The 27,945-nt window shown below is 34.8% G+C and overlaps 2 long non-coding RNA genes across 2 annotated transcripts in view; one reads left to right on the top strand and one right to left on the bottom strand.

The window, feature by feature from the left end:
- Positions 1-41, top strand: part of LOC105476961 (uncharacterized) — a 70,343-nt gene extending 70,302 nt beyond the window's left edge. Inside the window, exon 3 of the long non-coding RNA XR_984358.1 lies at positions 3-41. This is a non-coding gene — a long non-coding RNA (uncharacterized lncRNA). The remainder of the gene's footprint in view (positions 1-2) is intronic.
- The window catches only part of LOC139359982 (uncharacterized), a 134,507-nt gene that overhangs the window by 80,411 nt on the left and 26,151 nt on the right, over positions 1-27,945 (bottom strand). The gene's annotated exons all lie outside the window — the stretch shown is intronic.

Here is a 27,945-nt window from a genome sequence, read left to right as displayed (position 1 = left end):
AGTTCTTCAGGCTGTACGAGAAGCATAGAACCAGCACTTGCTTCTGATGATGGCCCCAGGCTGCTTCCACTCATGGCAGAAGGTGAAGGGAAGCCAGCAGGTGCAGAGATCACATGGCCAGAAAGGAATCAAGGAAGGTGGAAGGGGAGCAGTGGCAGGCTCTTTTTAAACAACTAACTCTTGGGAACTAACAGAGCGAGAACTCACTCACCCCCACCCAGGAGAGTATTAATCTCTTCATGAGAGATGTGCTCCCATGACTCAACCATTAGGCCCCACCTCCAACTCCGGGGATCAAATTTCAATATGAGGTTTGGGAAGACAAATATCGATACTGTAGGAGTGGCTATATATATATATATATATATATATATATATATATAAATTAAGCTAAATTGCTACAAAGAAACATATTTTTAGTAATATGATACAACTTAGAATGTTCCAGTTAATTAAATGTAAGTAGATATAAAAAGTTTATTGCTTCAATATAATTAATCTTTCCTAAGTTGTTCCAGCCATCAAAATAAGTAGTAAAGTAGTATAGTAGGTGAGATTTTGTTAATAGAATGACAAACTAATTCATAAACAATATCACGTGTTTTATTTTAACATAATTATTGAAAACATAACTCTTCCTCCTGATGGAAATAGGATATTACAGGAAGTGATATGGACATTATAGTCACCCAATATCTGAATCCTTTCCTATGCATGGTCAGCAAACTTATTTGGCTCACTCATTTTTCCATTTATAAAAATAAACACCAGATACTCTTTTTCTTCATAACCCTCAACGTCTAGCCCAGGCCAAATGAGGGGTCAGTGATGTGAAGAAGCAGCAAAGCTGTGAGAACTTCATTTTGGCTAGAGTGCGACAAACACCACATTTCATGGAAAGCAGGCAAACTTAATGGAGTGGGACTGGTCTGGCTGTGACAGAATCAGGTAATGGCTTTAGATTTTCAAACTACTCTTATGTCTTCTTTCGATAAGAGTCTGTTCATGTCCTTTGCCCATTTTTAAATGGGATTACTTTTTTTCTCTTGTTGACTTGTTCAAGTTACTAATAGATTCTAGATATTAGTCATTTGTGAGATACATATTTGCAAATGTTTTCACCCATTCTGGAGGTTGTTTGTTTACTCTTTTTACTGTTTGCTTTGTGATGCAAAAGCTCTTCAGTTTAAGTCCCATCTGTCTATTTTTGTTTTGGTTGTATTTGATTTTGAGGTCTTAGTCATAAATTATTTGCCTAGGCCAATGTCCAGAAGAGATTTTCCTATATTTTTTTCTAGGATTTTTATAGTTTCAGGTTTACATTTAAGGCTTTAATCCATATTGAGTTAATTTTTAGGTGGTAGGAGGTAGGGGTTCAGTTTTATTCTTCTGCTTATGGCTAGATAGTTTGCCTACCACCACTTATTTAACAGGGAATCTTTTTGGCAACATTATCAAAGATCAGTTGGTAATATGTATTTGGCTTTATTTCTGGGTTCTCCATTCCATTTCTACTGGGAATCTATCCAAAGACAAAGAAAATATTTATCAAAATGAAACCTGAACTTGTATGTTTATCACTGAAGTATTCATAATAGCAAAACTAGGGAATCAATCTGAGTGTACATCAATGGTTGATTGGATGAAGAAAATATGATATACATACACTATTTATACTATGTAGCAATAAGAATAAATGAAATATTGTCCTTCACAGCAACATAGATGGAGTTAGAGGCCATTATCTTAAGTGAAATAACTCAGAAACAGAAAATTAAATACTGCAGGTTCTCACTTAAAAGTGAGCTAAACGATGGGTAATTATGGGCATAAAGATGGAAAAAATATACATTGGGGACTCCAATGTGGGGTGGTGAAGGGGAAGTGGGACGGCAGAGAGGGTTAATAAATTACCTATTGGATACAATGGTCACAATTTGGATGATGGGCTCACTAGAAGCCTAAACCTCATTATGCAATATATTCAGTAACCAACCTGCACATGTAGACTCTGAATCTAAAATAAAATTTTTAAAAAAGCAGCAAATGAACAATGAAAATTCTTCTATGGCTTAACACATTCCCTGCCAGTGACTAGAGAAGATGCAAAGAATGCTCCAGCCCCTGAGAAATGTTCTTTGGAAAGTTCTGTTGGTTTTCAGAATCTCAGTCAAAAATGTTTGAGTACCACTTAGGGCTTCAGTTCTAGCAAAAATGTGAGTGAAAATTTATTTTAAAGGTGTTGTTTTGCTTCATATGTCAGACATAAATTAGGAAAGGTTTGAAAATGTCAAATGCCCTTCATAATCACCAAAGCTGTGAAGTACAGAATCATGGAAAATGTATACTTTGGGGTCAACAATTCTTTGAACCTGAATTTGTACAGAAAAATGTATGCCTATTCCCTCATGGGCTTCACTTACAATACTCTATTGTGTGTTCAGAGCCTTTCCTCTATTATTAGTTCTAAGAGAGTATCTCCTAGATCTTTTGCAATTATAGATTAATTAATGTATTTCATACATTGCTACAATACAGACCAGAAAACCATTTAAAAGTACTTAAACCTCAGATTTCTACACTCCTATAATATTTGGGGGATGCTCCAGTGGATCTTGCAGTCTATTTGAACTGAAGAGAATGTGCTGTGTCTTAATGTAAGGAATACAATCTGGCTTTTCAAGTATCTTCCATCTGACAACATCTGAGATAGATGCATTAATGTATAATTGCAAAAGAACCAGAAGGTGCCACTCTGGAACTAATCGTAGAGGAGTGGCTCTGAACACACAATAGAGTATTATGAGTCTAAAGAGATTAATTTACAAATTAGAAATCTAATGGCTGAGGATATTACATTGCTATAATACAGACCACAAAACCACTTAGAAGCATTTCAACCTCAGATTCCTACACTCTTTCTATGGTATTCCTATGATGCTCCAATTGATTAGCAATCTATATGTACTACAGACAATGTGCTATGTCTTATGTAAGGAATACAATCTGGCTTTTCAAATGTCTTCCATCTGACAAGAGAGAAATTTTTAAATTTAAAAAACTGAAAAGAAAAGCGTGTTATATATGAATGACATAGCTGTATTCTTTTTGAAGACATTCCAAAACTAACAGAAAAATTAAAGGAAGTAGCCGAGAAGAGTTAACATAAAATATCCAGAAGTAAAGAATGTTTCACACAGTTTTAAAAAATTAAAGCAAAGAATGATCAAGAATGGCTGAAAAGGAGGTAGGTATTCCTACTAAAGAAGAAACCATGATAATGTGTGCCATATCATATATGCATATTCATGTTTTATCTAATGATCTGCTTGCTCTTTCTCTTCACCCATCAGATGCCCTTCCCTACCCTTACCCCTGCCAATACAGCACAAGCATACTAGCAGAGGAACAGGACACTTGATCAATTTTCACTTACTTAGCATATTGAGATGGGTCGGAGTAATTAACTACAATTTGGGTCTCGTCAGGACACCTACTTTAGCTTGGAAACTGCTGCACCCTCACTCTAATTACCTCATCGATCATCACCTCCCTGTATACTTACACTATGTCGGTAATGAGTGGGCAGCTGTTAAAACCATTAGGCAAAAAATCTGCCTGAAAAATTAGCCTCATTTAAGGCTTCAAATGACATTATGTGCAAATGACATTCTATCAATCCGTAAAGTATACAAAGTGCTTCAGATAAAGGTCTTCTCTGGGTAAACACTTAAAATAAATTTAAAGGGCAAAAGTCATCGTTTTAGTCTTGCTGGGGATGGTGTAATTATAACAGGAACTGATGGCCAATTTGAAAGTATCATGGATCAAACTACCATCCTTTAGAAACCTCGTACCCATTTCAAGTCAAGGAGAGTCATGGCCACTCTAACTTAAAAAAGGCCAGAATAGTAAAGAAAGATTTTCCAAAATGGCCCTAAACCATCAAATGGAGGTCTCTGACCTTGCACCACCAAGATCCATGGACATTGAGCCAAGTATTCAGTACAATTGTTTTAGATGCTAAGAACAGTTGTTAGTATTTTATGATAGAGGTTCTCACAACTTTCTGCATGGTAGTGATAACAGCTGGATGGACGTATGTCAGCCACAACCCGCCCTATCTCAGATCAATCAAATTACATTTTTAGTCGTTGGGACCTTGGCGTGAGTATTTACTGCATCTCATCTGATGAGCAGCCAGGACTGAGAATATTACTTAAGATTGACTAAAACTAAACTCAAATACCTTTGGCTAAACTTAGTGACCACAATGCATTACCTAATAGAAGTCAGGAACAAATATCCCATTAATACCACATCTTTTTACTTTCCATCCTTTTAGTTTTAAATATTAAAATCTCATTTTCCAGAAGTAAAAAATACATTATCAAGGATAAATCAGAATCTTCATCATAGAGAATGATTTTGAATTCACTTTTTGGGTAAGGCAGTTGAAGAAACTGAGTGGTTAGGAGGTCAACAGGTGAAAGAAAATGAAAAGGGAGTAGATTTAGTATTAAATCTACTCAGTAATGTGCGGACTCCTCTCCTCTGCACAAACTAAGTACACACCAATCAAAATCCTATAACCAGCAGCCTTAACACAGCCAGTGTAGAAAATTAGCTTCTGAAGGTTAATGTTCATATTAGGCCAGATATAAGCAGACTGACTGAACAGAGGAATGGCAATGGGGCCATTTTCCTTTTAATTTAAGGGAGTCCGTGTTCTTCAAGTTAATGAAGAATTCACCCAGAGATTAATGTGACCAATCTATTCATGTTTTTCTGGTTATCATTTACATTTCATTTATGGGGAAACCAATTCAAATAACTTTGATAAATCGAAATCAGAATCTACCCACCATGTTTAGCATTTAAAAAAAAAGTCTCTCATTTAGTTGACATACTTAAACACTGAGCAATGTTTTCTTTAAAAAACCTATGGACATTTCCCAATTTTCAGCACCACAAACATAAAAAGTAAATTACAACAAAAACACAATGTTAATTTCAAGCTCCATTAGAAACACAGGGTGGGGAAAAGCTACTGTTTTCCAATTGATAATGATAAAATTAGTAAGGAACAAAATCCCATTTAAAGTCTTAAAAGGGGATTGCAAACAAAAGGCAGCAAAGAAAAAAAAATTCATCTATAAAAAACTATTTGACTATCATTTTAAGGGACATTATCTCACTTAATGGAAATAGATAGCACTCAATTTGATCAGTTTCCATAAAATGAGGTAATGTGCTGTAAAAGTAAAGCATTTGTAGGGAAAAAAAATTACAGTTTAAAGTTTGATGCTAACTAAATGCTAAAACCCTGTATAATATCTTTGCTGCGTGTTGATGTATTAAATGCTATGTTCCACTGCAAGCCTGAGTTACTCAAGAGATAAGGTTTTATCAAAGTAAGTAAGTTTAATTGCTCTATTTAATAGGTATCTAAACTATTTCTTCAGCTTATTTCTCTAATTATCTGGATAAAGTGGAGGATAAAATTTAGTATGAAAGAAATAATTAAACATGAATAACTATGTTACAAAGTGATATTTATTTTCAACTGACATTAATAATTAACATCTATTATATAGATCTTTGGGGAAATTTTCATTCTATACCTCATGTACCTTAATCATACACTTCAATGTGCATTTTAAAGATGCACATTCTCTATGTTCAAAAGGCATTCTCAATATACTATTCTTTTTTAAATAAAATAAAATTTATAATACTTCAGAGACTAACAGTGTTAAACAGAATGGTGCTAGGATACTTATACTGCCTGAACTGAGGATGGAACCACCCAGTGACCTTTATAATTAATGTAATTGGTGAAGTCTCTTAGACAGTGGAAAGATGCTACAGTGTATCAATATCTTTAGTACTAGGAAAACTCTACCTTCTCACAGATTGCACATATAACCTTTCTTCAATAAAGTATGCTGATTTAAAATGCTTACAACTAAAAATGCTTTATTTTAAAATGGTCATTCATATTTTATTCCACCTTAAATCTAAATGTTTAGTTTTTTAGAAAAGTCAGTTTAAGACACAAAGAATATAGCATTGGCTATTAGGTGATATTGACTTTCTTTATATTAACTTATTAAAAGGATGCCAGACTAAAATAAATTTTATACTTATTCCCTACTGCATAAACTTCATGAACATACAGACTGTGTTTCTTATTTAGTAAATATTCGATTGGGTGATGCAAGTTTCAAGTTTTGGTAAGAAAAGCACCCTCTGATTACTTCTAAAGGGAAAAAAAATACAGACTAGTTGATGCAATTTGCTTATTTTATAATATGTCAAAATATTTGCACAGTATTTTATTTATTTATTTATTTATTTATTTATTTATTTATTTATTTATTTTGAAACAGGGTCGTGCTCTGCCATCCAGGCTTGAGTGCAGTGGTATTATCATGGCTCACTGCTGCCTCAACGTCCCGGGCTCAAGTGATTCTCCTGCCTCAGCCTCCCTAGTCACTGGGAGTAGAGGTTGTGCCACCATGTCTGGCTAATTAAAAAAAAAAAAAAAAAATCTAGAAATGGGATCTCCCTATATTGTTTAGGCTAGTATTTTCAATTATGTAAATACTTTATAGATCCTGTATTTCCTGTGGTTTTCGTCTTTTTGTTTATTTGTTTGTTTTTTCTGTGTTTTACTTCTCAGAAATCTGATGTTATTTTTTGTCTCAATCCTATTAATTAGTGAAGAAAGAAAGCAACAACTAAAATATATGTGTTTATTCTAATCAGTTAATTTTGATCACGTCCAAAATTTTCAATGGTCCCTAAAGGTATATATCACTCTTATTTGACAAACTTGCATAAATTCTGTTTCAGGCTCCCATATGCTTTAGTGTCTGTCTTTAAGGTAGTGTTCCAAAATACAGGTGTGACTTCAGAGTGAGGAAAAAGCACGTGTCCTCAGTTCATGTTTTCCACTAGCTCCTCATTAGTTGGCTCCAAGATCTGGTGGCCACCAAGATTTGACTGCATATATAAAACGTTTTTGGAGAGGAAGGTACAATCTTGTGGTACTCACTGCTAGAATTTGCTTTCTCATCAATTGCTACTGATCTCAAAGTTCCCAGACACTGTAGATTCTTCCCAGTTTCATCACTGTACCAGCAGACTGATCTTCTCAGAACCGTAAAGCTGTGACTCAGAGGGTGCCAAAATGTTGATATCTCAGGGCACTATGAGTTGGCCACAGGGAATCAGGAAACGCTATGAGTATTATTCTGTTCAACTTTAGTAAACATCTCTGCAACATCATTTCTTTCCTCACTTGGTTAGAGAGGTCTCTTGTGTTCCTCCTACAGATTTCTTCTGACACGTTCATGGGAGTGTGCCATTACTCCACCATTCCCAGACCTCCCTTACGCATGATATTTCTAAAACCCATCCATGCTCAGGCCTGGGGGTGGGACTGGGAGTGGTTGGAAAAGCAGGCATTGCCTTCCCTCATTTTTTTAATCTTCTTCAATTGATTTAAGCCACATTCACCTGGAAGTACCAAAAAAAATGTGTACCATCAGGAGCAGTATATAAGAATACCGTGAGCTCTTTTGTGACCACTATAGCTGAAGGTTGAAACTCTAAAGCACTAAAGCACTTTCTAGTTATATAATGTGGAAACCATGTAGGCAAGATGGGGCCCCACATTCCTCTAAACAGGGACACCAAACTCCTAAAAACTTGGTGAAGTTTCCCCCAAGCTTACCAGAGTAAAGGTCAAAATATTGTTATGTTTATAGTAATAACTAAAATTTCCTTATTTCATAAGAATAGCACAAATATTCTGGCCTTTTAAGATGAAATTGTATCAAGCTATCTGGTAGTTAGAGAAAATCATAAAGCACCTTTAAATACCCCTCAGCTCCAGCTCCTCTGATGCCCAGGAAGTCACTGAGGTACAATCACTTAATACTGGGCTCATTGCTCTGAGAATAAAAGCAACGGTTCGGTTTTCCCATGGTGGAAAGTCCCAGAAGTGAAAGCAGAACTGATTTATTTCTGGTCCACAGTGTCCTGACCCATGCTGTGTCCTGCTTTTATATCCACTATGGGTGGTAGTTCCTTAGTCCTGAAGCAGCTGCTTATGCCCAGTGTCTTACAGAGTCCTAGGCTTCCTCCAACAGATTTTGCCATTTGACTCTGATGAGTGTTCCTTTGTCCAGTCTAAGACAGTATCTACTCAATTGCAATCACCTGGCCAGCCACAATCTCTTAGCCAAAGTATCACCTTTTGACTCTGTTCACTGGTTCAGTATTTCCAGACATATTTGAATCCAACTTTTAACTCTATTGGATCAACTATATGGTAATTTGCTATTTTAGCCCTGATTGATAATTGTTTTAATGTTTTTTAATTCCACTTAATTGAGAATAAAAATGTTGAATATCAGTTTTTATGAATATTTAAGAAAGTGGAGTTCTCCAAGTCATAAAATATAAAAGTAGAAAGATGGGTTTTATCCTTAATTGATGATAATTTCAACATGTTTCTCAAGTTTTCAAATATTTAAGAAACAAAAGTTCTTCAAGTTTTTGCCCAACACACACATACTTAGAATAAGAATGCCAAGACAGTTGGCTTACGGATTAGAAAAAAAGGCATGAAATGATTTTTAAGTGCAATTAGCATGATTGCCTACATAGAAGATCCAGAAGAATATACCATAAAACTTGCAGAATTAGGTGAGTCTAGAAAATTTGCAATACACACAACAAATTTAAACCAACTGTATTTTACCTATACTATCAATAAATAACTTGACAACCAAATTTTAAAAGTAACATTATAACATGATCAAAGCACATGGAACTTTCAGGAATAAATCTAATAAAAATGTGTGCAAGATTTTGCCTTCTCTCTTTTTCTGAAAGCCATTTATTTCTGGTTTTATTTACAACTATAAGAAAACACTCTATTATAGAATATTGCTTTTTAGCTTAGATATATCTGTTTAAATACAACTACATAAAACAAGTTAGACATTTAATGAAACTTTCTTATAACAAAAGAAAATCAAGCTTATAAGGCGAAACTAAACCACCTAAAAACATATTCTGTTGGCCAGGCGTGGTGGCTCACGTCTGTAATCCCAGCATTTTGGGAGGCCAAGACAGGCAGATCATGAGGTCAGGAGATCGAGACCATCCTAGCTAACATGGTGAATCCCTGTCTCCACTAAAAATACAAAAAAGAAAAATTAGCTGAGCGTGGTGGTGGGTGCCTGTAGTCCCAGCTACTCGGGAGGCTGAGGTAGGAGAATTGTTTGAACCTGGGAGGCAGAGCTTACAGTGAGCCGAGATTGCGCCACTGCACTCCAGCCTGGGTGACAGAGTTAGACTCTATATCAGAAAAAATAAATAAATAAAAAGAAAGAAAGAAAAAAGAAAAACGTATTCTGTTGCTTTACTTAATACGCTCTAAGTGTATTGAAAACCTCCTTACAAATTTTCTATATATCATGTAACTTCAAAAAAAAATAGAGATTTGACCCATTGACATAAAAGCATGAGAATCATATCCAATGTATCTTCCACAAAATGTGAGCACCTTTGGATAATGAATGATGCCTAATTCATATTTATTTGACCTGAATTCAACACATTTTTTGGATCATGGAAGGCACCTAATAAACCTTACAATAATTCATTGCTTTGCAAGTAACATTTTATATTCAAATATATTATTTAAAACTTCGAACTACTCTATAACGTAGTGTCACACTTGAGGTATTTGGTTATATGTTAGTCATTTGTCATTATCCCCGTTAGCTCTGAGAGTGCCCATGATGTGCTTTAAAGATGCTTAACTGACGTCTGTTGACTAAATAATTGAAACAGTGGTCACTTTGGCTAATCATCATTAATAACATTATATGTTTGTATTAATTTGTTTTCAGACTGCTATAAAGAACTATCCCAAACTGGGTAATTTACAAAGAATAGAGGTTTAATTGACTCACAGCTCTGCATGGCTAGGGAGGCCTTGGGAAACTTACAATCATGGTGGAAGGCAAAGGAGAAGCAAGCACCTTCTCACATGGTGGCAGGAGAGACAGAGTGCTGGGGAAATTGCTGCTTTTAAACCATTATATCTTCTGAGAACTCGCTTTCTATCATGAGAACAACATGGAGGATATTGCCTCCACGATCCAATCACCTTCCACCACGTCCCTCCCTTGACACCTGGGAATTAGAATTCCGGAGGAGACTTGGGTGGGGACACAGATCCAAACCATATGAGTGTTAATCTAGACAGAAAAAATGTCTACAGTTGCTATGAGCTTCCTTCACAAAATACAGAATAAAATTAAAAAATAAAAGATAGGGAACATTTCAAGATTGAAGAAACTCTTAGAAACTCTCAATCAATTTTCAAAGGAGACTTGACATGGCAAAGGTCAGGAAGTCAGGGAGGGAGGCAAGCTGTCTGAGTCACAGAGAGTAAAATGTCAAGTAGTAGTAGGGCATAGATATTGAGAACTAAAATCTTATGAGAAAATAAGGTCAAGCAACAAGTTTTGGTAACAGGAAGCAGAGGGATGGAAAAATATTGACAAAAGTCCAAGTAGAAGTGTAAGGAAAGTGCAAACATCAGGACTACAATAAAGGGGTGGCATAAATTTTTTATAGTGTTTCTCTCTGACTTCTTGGAAATGCAATGACCAACTTAAGTTAGTAAACATCCCTAAACCTGGAAAATTCAGCCAAGTTGAGAGACACTTTCTCTCATAGTTTATAATGTCAATATATGGAGGAAACAGTGTTTGAGGTTGTTCTTCCCTGCAATTAACTGTTATAAACTACTTTATAAAAATGCCTTAGTTTTGAACAGGTGACAATAAAAACACATAGTGAGAACTTTTCAATTGCAAAGTCATGGAGCTGTACATGAGCAAAGAATTTGGTTCTCTAACTGTTAAGCATTTAAAAAGAAAAATATTTTAATAATTATGGGCAAACTCTTATTAAATGGAGGAGAAGTGTCAGTTAAACCAAGCACCTGCTGTATATGAATTAAGTATTAATGTAACTTTTATATGTATAGCTATTGCCAATTTCTGTTGACTTTACCTCAGCAGCATATATCACCATTCCTATATATCCCACTTTCAGATTCTTTCAAAAATTGTTTTCTAAAAGGTTGTTAGACTAATTTTCTGAAGAACAGTATTTTTAAAAATCACTTTTTTGCTGAAAAGCATGTGTGGCTCTTCAGTGACTAATAGAAGGTGTTCCATGACCTGGCCCTAGCTAATTAATCACAGGTTATTCTCCTGTTCATTTCTACTTACTTTATATTCATTACAAATTTCATGGTTTTCCATTATTCCCCCTAGCTTTCCCAACCTGTGCTTAATGCTCTCTCTTTCTACTGATCATTTTATTATATCCAATTCTCATTTGCCCTTAAATCTCATCTGGAAGCCTCACTCTCCATAAAATTGATTAAGTATTACCAACATTTAAGGAAACCATATAATGTTTCCTTAAATCTAAAATATCTATGAGTGTTTTATACGTTGCATCTGCTATAAAGCTCATCGCAGAACCTTGCAAATACTGTTCAATGTGAAATTAAGGCAAATAAGTGTTTGACTCAAATCATATGGCTTTTAATTTTGTACAACTCTTCATTTAATGTCCTGCTTAATTTCTGTTCATTTTGTTAATAATAAAGTGCTGTCTATTTCAGCATGTCTTATCTCAGATTATCTGTTAATGAATCTCATAAAACATTTTGAGTACCTTGAGAACAAGGCTTAGGACTAATATAGGATTGTATCCCCAATCTATCTCACTCTATTCCAATAAGTCCTACAATGTAAGCACTCAGGAAATGCTTAATAACTGCATGAATAAATTTCTTGCCGACAATGTCTCATGAATAACAACGTCATTTCAGAGTATTAGATCCAAAAATAGACAGGAAGTTCAAAGAGTAACCAAAATTCCTGGCTAAATAATTTAAATCCTTTTAAAATTGGTTTTTAACTTCTCCTGTTGTGGAACATGGGTTCTATAATCGTTATAGATTACAGTGCTGTTCGCCTTCCAACCAGGTATAATGGTAATCATTTACACATTTACACAGCAGAAACGTTCTTAAGGTAAGATTCTCTATTGTCCACATAATTTTTCTTTAACATTTAGAAACTACTTATATATGTCTGATAATCAGTGCTAGTGAATGACAAAACTAATAAACATATAGTATGTAATAAATATGAAAAAGTTATAAAATCATTCAGTTTAGGTTGATAAATTCCCTTCCCTACTCCTATCAGTTAGAAATTGTTCTAACTAATTTAGTGATTTACTGTATAAAATAATAGTCTATAATAATGTTGGCAAATTTGGTGAAAAAATTACACATTCCAACCCCTAATGTTATGACATTTGGCAAAAATTATGTAATTCCACAAATGTTTAAGATCTTAAGGTCAAGTCATCAACACAGAATTGACTCATTAATGTACAGAATTTTTATATCCATTTTTCCCTTTCTTTTTTGTTATTGCCATTCTTTGGTGTTCTCTCCCCATTTTCCTAACTTATCTTCTTTTAAAATTTAACACATTTCCTAGAATTGCTCCTAATTCTTGTACAATCAACTGAATCCACACCTTTCTTAGTTCATAAATAAGATACTGTAAAAACATGCTTAATTTATCTTCATTTTTCTTCAGTTTGTTGTTGGTAAGTTGATAATTCTTAAATTCTGAAAGTGCAAGTACAATTCAAAAACATACAAAGTTTACTTCTTGTTCCTATTACTCATATTCTGTATACACCTAACATCATATCTACCTTCAGGCTTATGTTAACATCTTTGTTTTACTCTTTTCCTTGCATTAGCGGTAGGTTTAGCTACAATTGATATGGAATTTAAAGTATCAGTTGTTTGAATAAGGGAAGTATAACGATTTCTCATCTGAAAGTCTAAGTATTTCTCAGTGGGTAAAACTATCCCCAACAAGAAAATTAAGAAGCTGAAGAAAGAGGCTGACATATCAGGCTTTTCGGGGGGGGGGGGGGGGAATATATATATATATAAACTGGGATTTACAAACAGAAACCATGTCCATGTCCGTGTCTTGGGAGTCAGTGAGACAGGATGGTGGATCCCCACACCATTACTTTCCAGACCCAGGGCTTACATATATAAGAGAAATAATATACATGATTCAGAAGAGATGTGTAGGGCAATTGAAGTAGGATAACATCAAGGCTGTTTTGACCTAAGGGAAGGATTTATGATAAATATATGGCCTTACACAAGGAACAGTAGATAAACTGGAAATCTTAGAGTCTTTTCCAGAACTGGGTTTCATCAGAAGTCAATATGGTGGATTAGCTTCTAAGATGGAGTTGCTTTGGATTTCACATTAAGCACACAGCACCCAAAGTTAACATGGTTCTCCATTTTAACTTGGATCCAAGCATGCATTGCATGTCTCTATTCCAATGGGAACACATCGTACTAGTTGGCTGGTCCAGTGCAGGTGTTAATAGCCACATGTTAGCCAGAAGGGAGATTTAAAAAACAGAAGGGCAAAAAGCACCATTTTTTTTTTTTAAGGATATGTCCACAAAGCTTCAAAATCCAATTCTACTTATGGCATTTTCATCATCGTGGAGTTACCTTGCCACACCAAGTGGCAGAAGAACCTGGGAAAGGCGTCCAGCTAAAAATAGTAGGTGAATTATCATAGAAAAAGAACGAACGTGATACTGGGGTCCACTAGAAATCTCAGCAACCTACTTTTATTTGCTGATCATATTTTTATTTTTACTCAGATAAGTTCCATAGCTCTCTGACAGAGATAAATGAGTTGGACATACAACTTAATTTGATCATTGTCAGATGTTTGTCAAAATACTTTGTCCTGAATTAATTTCTCTTAAAAATGGAATTACATGGCTAAATAATCTTTGAACTAGCCAGTTCTAAAACACCATCAGTCTTCAACTATGTCTATTTTGATACTTCAACACAGGCTTAACTATTTTATCTGAGTCTCTAAATACGTATATATTTTTAAAAGCTTTTGTATTATTTAAAATATGATCATCTTGATTTTTTTCTGAAAATAAAATGTGTTGTTAGTTCAGAAAGTTCTACTTTTTATATCTCCTAAATTATCTATTCAATGAAATAATAATATTTTTAATTCACAAATATATATTGACCATTCAATGTGTTCTAGCCACTTTCTGAAAATACGGAAGTACACATAAAACAGACTAGTCCTTGCCTACACAGAAATTACAGTCTAGGTTTAGGCACTGTGAGGGGAGTGCATGCAATAGATGGCAGTGAGGATGAAGATTCTCTGAGAAAATTACACCTATTGAACACAGGCCTGAATTAATCAAGGAGATTGTTCAGATGGGTATTTGAAGGAAGATCCATCTGGGCCAAAGGAACGGGAACTGTCAGGGCTCTGAGCCAAGAATGGGCCTGCTGGGAATATTATCAGATCGGAGGATTGTGAGGACCATGATCCTGTAAAGCCTTTTAGTTTTGATTTTACTCTGAGACAGATAAGGAGCCATTGGATGTTTTTGAAGAGAGGAGGAAAGTAGTTTGAAATAATCAGTCTATGTCAGACTGATTAGAAAAGTAGAAAAGCCATATAATGCAAGACAGGAGCTGCAAAACCCTGGAGACTTTTAGAAAAGAGAGAGGAAAAATAATATTAAGTATGCAGCAAGTGCAAGGAAAACCTGTCTTCTATCTGTAGGTGTTTGAAATCTGAATTTTGGGATAGAAAATAGCATCACTGGAGATGTTTACAGGGATAGTCATGTCCTTGAGGACAGCCAAGTGTTAATAGTAGTAGGAAAAGAGGTTGAGAAAGTCAATCAGGGATTAAAATTTAGGATACCTTGCTGAGTAACTGACCCACTGTTCCAGCAGACTCTGTGGAATGTCTGGAGTTGTAGGAATGCTTGTGAAAGTGGCTCATAGTGAGAGAGGCACTGAGCTATATGGGATAAATGCCTGCATGGATAAGGGATAACCTGGGATCCTAGGGCTTCTTGGAATGTGGGGCACATCCATTTAACTTATTAAAGAAGGATCTGTTAGGCAAATTACGATGGCATACCTAAAAATATGTGGTAGAGTGAATGGAGAGGCAGTGTCTTAGCAGTAAGAATCTCTAAGCTTGAAGAATCTCTTGGTTGCACTAGTAGTTTCAAGATCATGGTGCTGGGCTGAGTGCAGCGGCTCATGCCTGTAATTCCAGCACTTAAGGAGGCCAAGATGGGTGAATTACTTGAGGCTAGGAGTTTGAGACCAGCCGGAAAACACAGTGAAACCTTGTCTCTACCGAAAATACAAAAATTACCTGGGTGTGGTGACATCCGCCTGTGGTCCCAGCTACTTGAGAGGCTGAGGAAGGAGGATTACCTGAGCCTAGGAGAAGGCTGAGGCTGCAGTGAGCTGAGAGCACACCACTGCACTCCAGTCTGGGAGACAGAGCAAGACCTTGTCTCAAAAACGAAAAAAAAAAAAAAAAAAAGATAGTGATGTTGAGGCTGGCAGAGGTGCAGTGTCAATAGGACATATACGGTGCTTCCTAAGGGCCACCAAATCCTCTATGACAGATTTTCCTTATAGTCTGTGTTAACCATAACACAGTTATGGTGAGTGTGTTATTAACTAACACACCAAATTAGTCAACTCTAACTCATCAATAGGAAAAAAAAAATTTTAGATTCATAAATACAATTATACTTTAAATAATTTAAGAGGAAAAGATGCAGAATTTAAAGAAAGTCTTCCATTACCATGCAAATTTGATTAATTATACCCAATTATGAGTACATTTACCATTATGAGCCATAATAATTCACATTATTAATATTTAATATGATAGCTGCAAAGTTATCAAAGAAAATGCAGTTTTTTTGGTCTTTGGTTTATAAGCAAAAGGGGTCAAGGTTTAAATGAGCGGAATAAATTGATTTTAAGCTCCAGCTCTTCCAATAAAAGTGCAACCTAATTAAGTATAACAGCTACAGCTTCAGACAAATGTAAAACATTCAGTAGAAATTTTGACAAAAATGTATTTACCACAAATTGGATGTAGCTGTGATGTGTGAAGATAGAAAGAAATGTAATGAGCTGTTAACAGACATTTTTAACCAAGGAAATATGAATTGCATTTGACCACATTTTCCATCTGTTAAGATGAGTTACACAAGAGCTGATAAGCAGATGAAGCACCGTGGTCTGGCAGGAAGTTAACTTAAATTATGTGCACCAGTGAGGAAAGCTACTCTTAAAATCCAGTGAACTGATTCAAAGATCATTTCTTTTCTTTTTGCATACTAAATACCAATGGTTTTCTAGAACATAAGCAAAAAAATGTTACCCCAGACTGAGCCAGGCAATTGTTATTGGCATGCAGACTACAGTGATTTTGGAAATCACAATAGAACAAAAGAAAGCAGCAGACATGAAACCTTTACATCTTCATGGCGCATCCTGCATTTAGTGTATTTACTCTCATTAATAGTAAATTTGGAAAGCCCAGACTTTTATTCGGATTCAATTTAAGTGATAAACATGCTCCAAACGAGCAGTGGGAAAACCCTTTCAATGCCAATTTTAAGTGCACTGAGATTTTAACTTTGCTTTTAGAATGGAAATATATTAATATCTACTTAAATAGCTCTGTAAGTTATTTTCACTTTTTATTTTGAAATAATTTCAGAAATAATTACAAAGTGTTTCTGTGTACCCCTTACTCAAATCATCTAACATTAGCTGCTTATAAAACCATGGTACAGTGATCAAAACTTAAAAAAATTAACATTGATAGAGTACTATTTAATTACTAAACTACAAACTACAGTAGGATTTCACCATTTTTTCTACTCTGGTTTTTTTTTTTTTCATTTCAGGATCCAATCCAGGGTTCCACATTACATTTAGTCATTGTTTCTCCTCCAATCTGTAACAGTTTCTGAGTATTTCCTCCTCTTTCATGACCTTTACACTTTGGAGTAATGTTAAGTATAAATAGTACTGGTGGGTATTTTGTAGCTACCCCTTAGTTCGAGTTTGTATGATGTATTCTCATTATTAGATTGAGGTTATGTAATTTGGAGAAGAATACCACAGAGTTAGTGTGTACTTTCCAGTATACCATATCTAGTGGCACATGAAGCCAATACTTCATTATTACTGGGGATGTCAACCTGGGTCATTGGGATTGAGCTAATGTCTGCCAGGTTTCCCTACTGTAAAATTACTATTTTCCCTTAGTAATTAATAAATATTGTAATTAATGGATATTCTGAAGCTTTGTCAACATCTATATCTGCTTAAAATTTTGAAGTAATAGAATAAAATATACATAAGAACCTATCAAAAATATAATTTCCAGAAAAGAGTAAAAAAAGAGATAAAGTATACATTTTAAAATAATCTAATGGTTAGGATAACATAACCAAGAGTTTTGCACTCTGCAGGATAATTTTTACTTTTTATCTCAGTGGATTCAATTTAAACGGTATTCATATTATATTAATTAGCATTTGACAATGGGTATCTCTTAGTTTGCAAACTATTTTCCATCAACATCTGTATTTTAAGCTTTCTTTGAAAAAAATGAGAAAATCTTATAATCCTGAGTTCATATTATGCTTTAAGTTTAATTGAGCAATAATTGATCTACAAAAATGCACATATTTAACGTTTATATTTTGATGAGTTGGGACATATGCATCCTTGTGTGTTTTCATTTGTTTCTGTTTTGTGGAAAGAACACTTAAGTAGAGATCTATTCCCTTAAAATAATTTAAAGTGCACAATGCCACATTGCTAATTATAGCTACCATGTTGAACAGCAGATCTTATAACTTACTCATTTGTATAACTGAAACTTCATACCCATTGAACAATATTGATGGGTCCATATTTTAATAATACCATAATTTTCTATAATTGAGTTCTGGATTTTATTCTTCATTTTTCCACAATTATATTGCATCAACAAACTGGCTCATTTATTTGTTATCTTTTTCAAATCTCTAGGCATTTGTGTTTCTGGTCCTTGATGCTTGAGAATATGAGGGAGGGTAATATTAATCCAGTATTATAAACACCATTAAAGGAGCTCACTTGTTTTTTTGTGTGTTTTGTTTTGCTTTGCTTTGTAATTAAAAACTCCATGAAAAAGAAGGACACAAGCTATTTTGTAACTATGATATATCACAGTTACCTAGCTGGAACATCATACTAATTTCATTACATTAATTTCTGGCAAAATTCCATTTAAAATAGTTGGCTATTTATTTTTAAGCACTTTATCCAAAAGAGCTTTGAACAAAATTTAGCCACTGCTAAATGTTTAAAATTCATGGGTAACTGACAACAGACAAAAGGTTGCATGAATTTACAAAAATTCTAACAGAAAATCGAGCAAGTTTGGGATGCAATTAAAATGGAAACAGCCGCTAACTAAAAATCAGGAGAAGTCCCTCTGTCAGCCAATGCTAATCAACCTCTGCCTCCTACAAAATGCTGCCCTAAAGATCAAAAATACTTGATCGAAGGCCATTAATTGAAAAGAAATATAATGCTACAGAAGACAAGTTTAACTTCTTAAAGTAATCTATTTAAAAATCAAAGTTATAATTAGTGACTCAAATGCCAAACATCCCAAGGATTATCTCCCTAAAGATGTTAAAGATGACACCATCCCAAAAACTTTGTAAAAATACACAAAGATATTTTGAGAATCATAAAACAAACTCTGATAATTTTTTTACATAATAATAACTATTATAAAATAGATACAGGAGAAAATGGAGAGATGATTTCAGACCAGAAAAGACTTACCGAAAACACGTTTCAATATTATAATGACATTCCATCTATTTCTCATTGATGAAATGGAGATACTAACAGTGTTGTTTTGGGGATTGGATGAGTTAATATTTTAAAGCATTTTTAACAGTATAAGTAGTTGTATTAAAACTACACAATTCATGACTAAATTCAAATTTGTTCTGCATTTTTCTAGGCATTAAAGATATAATAGTGAATAAAGCAAAGTCAGATGATGAATAAAGAAAGTAGGTGATGCATGAACACAGGCATTAATCAAAAAGCATTGAAGGTACAGTAAAGGACAGAGGACCTTTGGCATTGCATGTTGTTATTTGTCCAGGGCAGCGGGAAATGCTTAATCACGTAGTTCTTGAAAAGAGATTTGCCAGATGTGAGAGGGCCGTTCAAATATCTGCTTCGTGAGCTTTTCGGGCAGAGAAAGGGAAATTGGAGCAAGACTGAAGGACTGAAGAATAACAATGAGAGCTGCATGGCTGGAGAATAGCAAGATGAGCAAAATCCAAGAGAGATGAGGTTACAAATAGAGAAGATCATGTGAGGACTTTCATAGACTCTAGTTTACAATATGAGTTGACAGGAAGATCATATTCCCACTTTTATCACAAAATTATTATGCAAAACTGAGCAATATTAGTGAATTCCTCATGGGAAATTTGAGATTTAGTTCACTGTAGACAACGACATGACTATGCACTACTATTTAAAAAGTGGAAAAATACCTGGAGCCCTTCCCTCTAGCCTCAGGGACACCCAAAGATTGATTCGTGATTGTATTTTTCTTGCAATAACATAAGGATCCCTTACCATACCCAACAATTGCTCAATAACTATTGAATTAACAAGAATAGATGAATCGACTCAAAAATAATTTGAGGAAGTTTCTCAACAAGAACCAATAAATAATAAATGAGTTTCTATACATAATAGACTCATAAATATTTATTATCAGACACTTCCAAAACTACCCTTTCTCTGATCTTATTAGATCAAACAGACTTTTGATTAAAAATTGAGCAATCAATATGCATTTAATAAACAGTGGTTCATTATATAGCATCCTAACTAACCACTACAGACGTAAAAAGTTGAGTAATGACCACCCAAAAAGGTCCTAATTCCTTGAAACTGTGGTAAATATGTTGCCTTATGTGGCTAAAGGGATTTTTGCAGATAGTATCTAGTAAGTATTTTGAGATGGAGAGAATATCCTTGATTATTTTGATGACCCCATGTAATCACAAATGTCCTTATAAAGAAAGAAAGGAAGTTCAAAGTCAGAGACAAGGCCTGGAAGATACTACACAGCTGGCTGTGAATATGGAGGTTGGGGCCATGAAAAAAGGAATTGTAGGGGGCATCTGGGAGCTCAGAAAGAAAGAAAAAAGCTCTCCCCCTAGAGCCTGGAGAAGAAAGAGAGTCCTCCAGAAATTTCAGTTTTAGGATTTCTGACTTCCAAAGCTGTAAGATGAAAATGTTGTTTTAAGTGACTACATTTTTGGCAATTTGTTATAGCAGCAATATAAATCTAATATAGCAGTTAAAATAAAAAAAATTAAAGGTTGGACTTTTTCCATTTTTAAAATATAATGGAAGAAATAAAAGTACTTATATGGAAAACTGAAAGCAAAACAAAACAAAAATATTAATCCAATTTCCTAATTTATAAATTATGAGGATTGGAATATTTATCTCTACCAACTATAACATTTTATTATTCTAATGTTTGCCTCTTATTTGATAATCCAAAGAAGGGTGACTATTCTGTCTTTTCTCATTTTTCTCCAACTTTCCAAATATATCACGCAATTATATTAACTGTATTATAATATTTTACTTTTAGTTATTCTTATATATCTTCTCATTAAATTTATGCTTTCAGTAAATATTTCTGAAACAAATCCAAGTGTTACAGTTCACCAGCAAATCAAAGTCATCATTCTCAAAACCAAACCCATCTTCTGCTTAATTCATTAGTTTCATCTGGCTTCCTTAATTTTTCTTACTGTAACTTTCAGTCTCCTAGTTTTCAGAAATTATTTATTGCCAAGCATCTATTTCCTACAAATTATTTTTTCAAGTCAAATAATAAAAGGCTATATTTAATTAGAATTGCCATGTACTTATACTTTATAACCAGCAGTAAATTAAACTGCCTGAGTGAATCGAAGAGAAAATCCTGATAGAGAAAGAAAGGTTGGCTCTTCAAGGTCAAGTTTCACAATAAGATACCAAAAATAATATTATTTAAACACGTCAGTTGTTTTAATCATTATAACTTTTATCAGAAAATAATTGCCCACAAAATATTTGGTGTAGATGGAGAATTTTTAGGCAGAAAAGTTATCTGTTAATACAATTAAGTTTTTAACAGAAAGAAAATAAATTATCTGTTCTTAATAAAAATGATCATTATCAACATAGAATAATTTTTAAATTACTTTCATAGAAAAAAAACCCCTGCATATTGAATATAGGATGACAAATAATAATCAGTTTATCTGATGTACAGTAAAGCCTCTAAAAGTAATTTTATGACCTTTCAAGCTCTTAACCTATTAAAATGGTCTCTTCTTGCTTATTCTATTTCATCTAGTGCCTCCAAGATTTTTTATTATAGATTCTTTTTCAAAGCACACCCATTGACATCATTCAAGAAACAATGTTCTTCAGACTGAAAACTTGGGAATAGGTAGATAACTGTGTTTTTCTATAATTACATGTTTAACTTTGTTATACAGATATACACATGTATGTGCTTTACCCCCAGTCACTGCAAGGAAAATGCCTAAATTGTACTTCTTAATCCACAGCACCTAATATTGAGCCTGGTGTTAACTCAAAACCTCATTGAATGAATTACAGCTGGGATTTATATTCCAGAGATCTGGGGTTTCATTTTAGTGTATATTAATTTTTGGGGAATTCACTGATTTCTACATAATCCCACTATATAATGAAATGCAAGAAATGTAAGAGATGAATGAGACTTTGGCAAGTATTTCTTATAACACCTTCTTAATAGGTGTTTCAACCGATGCCCTGAGATTAAGTGGATTATCTTCATATCCCAAAGAGGACATGGAGGAAAAAGCTGAAAAGGAACTGTATTATGAAACTATGTTTCATAAACTTGCTGATATTACATTCAACAATACATGATATAACTACTGCTGATTAACCTTGAAAATGTTCATTCACTTTCCAGAAACTGAAAGTAAATAAAAAATTATAAATAGAGAACACAATAATAAGTAATGAATCAAGATCTGGATTTTATTATATTTACACATTGAAGTAATATCAAGAAAATAATTAGATTTCACAAACTTTTAATATATTATTGGTAGTATTATAGAGAGTTAAATATTGCCACTTGGCTTTGCTCATTAATATTTGCTTTATTTTGCTCACAAGCCATTAAATAAAAGAAATATAAACTTAAAAAATAAAAACACAATGTTTTTAAACGAGTAGTAAAATTTTACCCTTATTTTATAAGAAAGAATAATAAGCAATTTTATATTTACTTTCAGATCAGTGAAATTTATGAGTCTGATAAGAATATCTATTTAAAACATCTTCTGTCTATTTTTTCCTAGGAGACATAACGCATTATGAGTAAGATTAACTAGATGAAAGAGAATCAAATAAATATAAAATGCAACAATGCTAACCTCGTTTTACTTTGATGAGACACATTGTGGGCACACTACTCGAAAGTAGAAAATTGACATTAATCTACAGATACCCAGCGTTAATCAGGAAAACCTAGTTGTAGGAATTCATATTTTGATATGACCAATTCAAATTGAGTATGCACATAGCCATGATCCAGCGATTACAGTCTGGCGTAAATACACCGAAGGAAACTCTCATTGGTCCGTAAGTGACATGAATACAAATATTTATGGAGTATCACGGTGCACCCTTAAACAACATGGGTTTGCACTGTGCGAGTCCACTTATGCATGAATTTTTTTCAATAAAAGTTGCACCAAGTGTCCCTGCCTCTCCTGCCTCCCCTTCCACCTCTTCCAAATATTCTGCCTGTGCCACCCCTGAGACAGCAAGACCAACTGCTGCTCTTCCTGCTCCTCCTCAACCTACTCAACGTGAAGATGAGAATGATGACTTTTATGAGATCCACTTCCACTTAATAGTAAATGTATTTTATCTTCCTTATGATTTTTTGAAATCACATTTCTTTTTTCTCTAGCTTACATTATTGTAAGTATATAGTGTAACATATAGAACATATGAAGGATGTTTCATCGACTGTTTGTTATCAGTAAGGCTTCTGGTCAACAGGACACTTAGTAGGTAAGTTTTTGGGGAGTCAAAAATATTATGGAAATTTTTGACTTCCTGGAGATTAGCACCCCTGTCCCCTTCATTGTTTAAGGGTCAACTGTATTTTGTTTTGTATTGTTTTGTTTTGTTTTGAGACAGAGTCTCTTTCTGTCGCCCAGGCTGGAGTGCAGTGGCGCGATCTCAGTTCATTGCAAGCTCCGCCTCCCGGGTTCCCGCCATTCTCCTGCCTCAGCCTCCCGAGTAGCTGGGACTACAGGCGCCACCACCTCGCCCGGCTAATTTTCTGTGTTTTTTAGTAGAGACGGGGTTTCACCGTGTTAGCCAGGATGGTCTCGATCTCCTGACCTCGTGATCCGCCCGCCTCGGCCTCCCAAAGTACTGGGATTTACACGCGTGAACCACCGTGCCCGGCCCGTTCAACTGTATTTTTTGTTGTGCTTAGCTGGAGGCAAACTATTCATCTGGAAGAATATACAACTTATATATGACATATTACTTAGTGAGAAACAGAAACGTATTGAATGTACACATAGCAACACGGCTGGAGTTGATATAGTTCAGTGTTAGTGAAAAAGAAACAATCCTTATGCGTATGCATATCTGTGATCTGATCCTTAAAAATAAATTTCGAAATTATATGATTCTATAAATAATAATACATATATGATTCACTGAAATTAAAGATGCAACACTTCTACAAAAATGAATAAAAACAAAAGATACATATTAAACAAATATATTAAGTTAATTATATATGTGTGAATAAGTTGTTAAGTAAAAAGAGAAAGCAATGTTTCAGGGTCGATATAACGGGACAAAAATGTAGGAATGTGATTATTTCGACCACCTCCTACAGTTTTTTATAAAAATAATTTTCATTTATAAGCCAAGTGGTGTTGATTTATTTATTAAATTTATGTTTATTAAGCTCCCAATGTGTGCTGTGTCTCATTCTACATGCTGGAAATACAACAGCAAATCACAGACAAAAATATCTTTATTGATAGAATATTAGTTACTGAGGACTTAATAAAACTACTAAATACTAAGTTATGATAAATACTTGAAATTTATATTGTGTTTTTAAATATTGCTGAACCATTCAAATGGAAAATTTCAGTCTCTTGTTTATAAAATTATTTTTAAAGATCAGATCACAGTCATCATGAAAGTAAACATTTGGCCAACAGAGAATATTAGGGTAGACCTAGAATATAAGCCTTTGGAGACAGGCACTTAATAAATATTTTTTGAGTGATTGATTATTTTACCACTCAACTTTTAACTATAATTGCATAAATAATACACCATTAAAAAGGCCAAATTGGTAAAACTATGATAAACTCTGGAGATTTCAATTTACTAAGTGGTATTGTTAAAGCTCAAAGAGGAAAATTCAATTTTAATTGCAGAATGTAGGAATTTAGCTTCATTTTTAAAATCAGTCCAAGTTACTCAAAAGCTAAAACCGATTCAAAGAAGACTATTTCATATTGAGAGTCTTGAGCTACTGAATTGCAAATTCATAAGGAAGACAGTGGCCATTTGTAATAGTAAAAGCAATTATGACATAAAATTAGGTATATCACAAGTACTTTTGCTTTCTACTTATATTTTTGTTCTTCAGAAAGTTTGTAGTAAATAAATATCTTAATAGATTATTTATAATTACATGATAATACGAAAAAGATAAAGTTCAGAAGTAGCTTTCTGCATTGCTATAAATATTTGCTGAGCTCAGAGTTATATATTGACTCAATAATTACAAGGTTAATATTTGTCATCATTTCAATGCATCTTAAAATTGACAAAATCATTGATCAATTCAATTACAATTCACAAGGAACAAGTTTCAATATCCTGTAAGACTGCGTTTCAACAAATCTCTTTAGACACACTACAGTTTAAGTAAACCAAACAATGACTATTGACCTAAGGCACAATTGATGAAAGATTATATAAGGAAAATGTGATTTTCTAAAAACTGCATTTTTCATTGTGATTTTTGTTTATATGAATGGTGCAATTGTGTATGTGTGTTTTAGTTATGAATTCAGTACTATGCTTTATTTTATTAATTGGCATTCCATCTTGCAAACAGATACTAATGCAAGGCCTTGGGTACAGGTAGTTATTTGGGGGGTAATACAGGAGGCCAGAATACAAAGACAGGGACAGTGTCAGTAAAGCAGATAAAGCCTATAAAGTATTCATCATTGAGTTAGCCAGCAGCGTGGTTATGTCAAGTATTAAGCTAATCTCTCTCAAATCCAAGTCCACTATTGCATACTATAGTGGGACTCCACTATAACTGGGGACAAATCCACATTTCTGTCTTGTCAGTTTGCTTCTCGTTAGCCTCTGCCAGTAAGACTACTGAAGGGGCATTATAAGGCCGGATGGGGAAGATGGCACAAGAGGCTGTAGTTACACCCTGGAAGCCATTTCAGTCTGTAACATCTGGTATCTGTAGTTATTCTATGACTTGCAGAATTAGCCTAACTAAACACCCTTCAGACACCAGTGCCACCAGAATGTGTTTCCCTAGGATAAGGGGAATTCTGTTCAGCAGGTACAATTGGCTTGATTTCACAATGCTCTTCAAAATTTCAAGACAATCAAAGATCCTATGGACAATTCTGTCACAAGGAGCAGAAAAGATAAAAATATCCTTGCTGTACTTCCCACAGGAAGGCAAATGATTATTCTATTTTCTGAAGGGATTTGAAAGAATACATTTGCCACATCAACTTGTGTGTCCAGTGCCAGAAGCTGTGCTCATCTCAGTAGGAAAGATGTATCCAGCCCCATGATTGCAATTAGCGCAACCACTTGGTTAAGATTACAGCAGTTCGTGGACTTATACCAAAATCCATTTGGTAGTTGCAGGGGCCACATGAGTGATATAAAAGGAACAATCTATCTCTGAGAGTGTCACTATCAGCATTTCCACTCGGAATGAGGAATTGCTCTGATTTACCATCATGAGAGGGCAGTTTCTGGGACATCCAACTGGCCTGTTCTATGATGACAACTCCTCTCTACATGAAAAGAAATTAACTTAACAGCCCTGCCAGCTGCTAAGTATACTTATCCCAATTATGCACTTGAGCACCAGAGCAATCATGAGTGTATCGCTGTGAGTCAGGCTCCAGCCAGTACTCCATTTATACATGGGCTCCCTAAGATTCCACTCCAGCTTGATGGTCATGCTGGCACTTGGGGCCCCCTTCTATCTGTATCAGTTGCCCTCAAAAAAGCCTGGCCTTCCTTTTTCCCCATGTGTACAGCCAAGCTGACAAATGTGCACACATAAATTTAGGTCACATTTGGAGGAATATCTATTGTTTATATTTGTAATGGTATTTCGGTTTCCTTTTTCAAAAGGAACCAGCCAAGTCACAATCAATGATCCATGAATCTGACATCTGAGATAGTCTAGAAACCAGGCAGGGAATCACAACTTTGACGTAAGTGTTCTACGTAGCAGTACTTACTTTGTTCTACTTGTACAAGGTAAGGAGCATCCCATTCCGCTGCTTATCTACATCACCTCTAGGAACACCAAGGTCTGTTAGAGATCACCGTGGATCCCTGCAGACCACACTCATTGCCACTCCAACCTTGTTGACAATGTCAGTAATTATGTCCACCATGCCTCTGACAGGTAAGTGCCACCACCTGGACTCTGCTCATTTAGCATTCTTTCATTTTCACCGACCTTAGCAGGTCCAGTTCTTTATCAGAATCTGCTACAGTGAAACCCTGGCCTACAGAGGACAGCCATTACTGGACTTCTCAAAGATTCTGGTGCCCCTTATCAGTACTCTACCTTGCAAATTCCCATTTTGTAATATTATAACTAGGTTAACATGTCTTTCTCAGGATGTTAAATTTCGAGTCACAGGAGAGAGCCTCTGTCACAATAAATTATTCTCTATTTAGCCTTCTAATGCACTCAGCCCCAACTCTCCCCAATGGCCTGGCCTAATACCTTCAACTGCCACTGGAATATCTGTAAGCTGAGTAATGCCATTATGTATGGGGAAAATTCTGAAAATCTATCAATAAATTGTTATTTTCTTTTGTATCAATGATAGTATTTCTTGGATGCAGCTATCCATAAACCTTACTCTAGTTATTGATCTGAAATAATCATGATGGCCAGGCAAGAATCCTGAGGAAAACAAGTGTTATCTTGCGAGGAATGCATTTTAGCCTCCAAGCAATGAGAACCCTCTTGGCCCTAGCAGTGCAGAAGGATTTATTTTGGCTTTCCAAGGATTTTAAAGAGTACATCTGGATTCAGATTAATTCCCCCATCTGTTTCCATCCCGACACTGAAGTTTCTTCTCATTTCATATTAGGGCTCTAATTTTTGTGCAGAAGACTTTTGGAGACTGTACATTTATTCACCCTTGAGGTTCTTCTATCCTTGTACTTAAATCCTAGGCTTGATCTTCCTCACTGTTTACTCTCTATCTGCAAGAGCTGAGGGTCTCTATAAATAAGTTACATGAAGACCTTCTGGTTTTCACAGTGTCCACAGGGTTGATAGTTGTTGGCTTTAACCTGATATTTTTGTTTTTCAAGGCTTCTAGGGCAGTTGATAAAGAACCCAGCTTTACAATGTTAATAACTACTGTGACCTCCATGGCATTCAAGTGCTAGAGCAACCACATAAGCCACAGCTTCCTCTTCTACCTATATCTACTCCTGATTCAGCATAG

Source organism: Macaca nemestrina, chromosome 19, assembly GCF_043159975.1.
Source record: "Macaca nemestrina isolate mMacNem1 chromosome 19, mMacNem.hap1, whole genome shotgun sequence".
In the NCBI taxonomy this organism is placed as follows: Eukaryota; Metazoa; Chordata; class Mammalia; order Primates; family Cercopithecidae; genus Macaca; species Macaca nemestrina.
The sequence above is the reverse complement of the archived record's forward strand: the minus strand, read 5'-3'. Positions and strand labels throughout refer to the sequence as shown.